We start from the raw sequence: 1,969 nt of genomic DNA, 5'->3' as shown, positions 1-1,969 counted from the left end.
CTAGGATGAAAATGAGTTATAGTCTCATTACTAATACAGCTGGATGGGTGATTAGTTCATATAAAACAAGGCCACTTCTCAATAAGCCAGAGGTCATTAGTTGTCCTCATAGGGTGACTTAAGCGAACAGCCCAAGAGTGAATTTGCAAGTAATTCCCACTGATTTACTGGAGAGTGAGTGTCAGCAAATCAAAGGTGTTTTGTCCAGTTTAGTAAATAAAATGCAAAGACCCAGCACAATGCTTGTGTTTATTTTTCTCCTTATAGAAAATATTTTCCATAAAATTGGACACTCACATTAAAAGTCCAAGGGAGGTGGGTAAGAAGAAACCTAAAACCAATGTAAATTGGAAGCAAACTAGTATTCATTTCCTGTGGAGGAATTTTATATTTTTTAATGGAGTTACTGTGGCTTTTTATTTCAGTAGAAGGTGAAGAGTCAAAGTATGAGGATTTAAGGCTTCCAAGTGTGTGCAGTTATATGAACAGACCCTTAAATTTGCCAGCACGCCCCAGGCACTGCTCCTGCATAACTAATATCTCCCCGGCCAGGCCGGGCGGAGGCCCTTTGACTCCCCTGGAAGTTATGCAGGGATAAGGGGAGTGTCAGGAATGCAGGATTAGGCCCCGTAATTGAGGCTGTCATTAGCTGCAGAGGCAGGCGGGCCTGTGAGCCTTTCCAAGTTTGCATCTATTATGGGATGAAGATACGGCTCCTCTGGTATACAGCGGGTAGAGGGGGTTTCTGCGAGTCGGCAGTCTCCCCCCACCACACCCCGACCCCCCACGCCCCTTTAAGTTGGCTTGTTCTGTAACATTCATTATGCTCTTCTTAGTAGATCCCAGAAATGCTGAAATCATCCTTTAGAGGAAGCATTCGCTTGAAACAACAATAGATTAGAGAACCTTAAAAATGTTACATTTTCTTTACCTTTTGAGGAAGGCCAGCTGGAACCTTCTCAATTTATTCCTATTCAGCATGCCAGCCACAAACAGTCCTGATGGCGAGGATGAAATATTATTTTTGTAAATTACCTGTGGATACAGCAATGCCACTTAATCAGACATTGCGTATTGGATGATGAGAATAGAGACCACAGCCAAGGCTGAACATCCTGCTGGGGTGTAAATAGGCCAGTAAAGGGGCGGGGGGGGCGGGGGGGCTTAAGATTCAAGTACATGTAAGTGGCATGCTAGGTACACGTATTCGTTTTATATTTATCTGATTTTTTTACTGTAGCAAAATATATAGAACATAAATTTATCATTTTAATCATTTTGAGGTATACAATTCAATGGCATTAGGTACATTTGTACTGTTGTGCCACCATCACCACCATTCATCTCTAGAACTTTTCCATCTTCCGTACTGAAACTTTACTTGTTAAATAATAACTCCTTCTAGCCTCTGGTTCCTGTCTCTGTCCAGCCCCTGCTAACCTCTGTTATACTTTCTGTTTCTTTGAATTTCACTACTTCAGTTACCTCATATAGGTGAAATCAATCGTAACGTATTTGTCCTTTTGTGTCTAGCTTGTTTCACTTAGCATAATGTCTTCGAGGTTCATCCATGTTGTAGCATGTATCAGAATTTCATTCCTTTTTTGAGGCTGTGTAATATTCTGTTGTATGTATATAGCACATTTTGTTTATTCATTTGTCCATCGATGAACACTTGGTTGCTTTCACCTTTCAGTCATTGTGAATCATGCTGCTATGAATACTGGTATGTAAATATTTCTTCCAGACTCTGCTTTCGATTATTTTGGGTATGTGCTCAGAAGCGGAATTTCTGGGTCATATGATGATTCTATTTCCAATTTTTTGAGGATCCCCCATACTGTTTTCCATGGCAGTTGCAACATTTTACATTTCCATCAGTTGTGCATAGGGTTCCAATTTCTCCACATCCTCATAATACCTGGTATTTTCAGTTGGCTTTTGTTGTTGTTAGTAACCATCTTAATGG

Source organism: Eulemur rufifrons, chromosome 7 (assembly GCF_041146395.1).
Source record: "Eulemur rufifrons isolate Redbay chromosome 7, OSU_ERuf_1, whole genome shotgun sequence".
Taxonomy (NCBI): domain Eukaryota; kingdom Metazoa; phylum Chordata; class Mammalia; order Primates; family Lemuridae; genus Eulemur; species Eulemur rufifrons.
The sequence above is the reverse complement of the archived record's forward strand: the minus strand, read 5'-3'. Positions refer to the sequence as shown.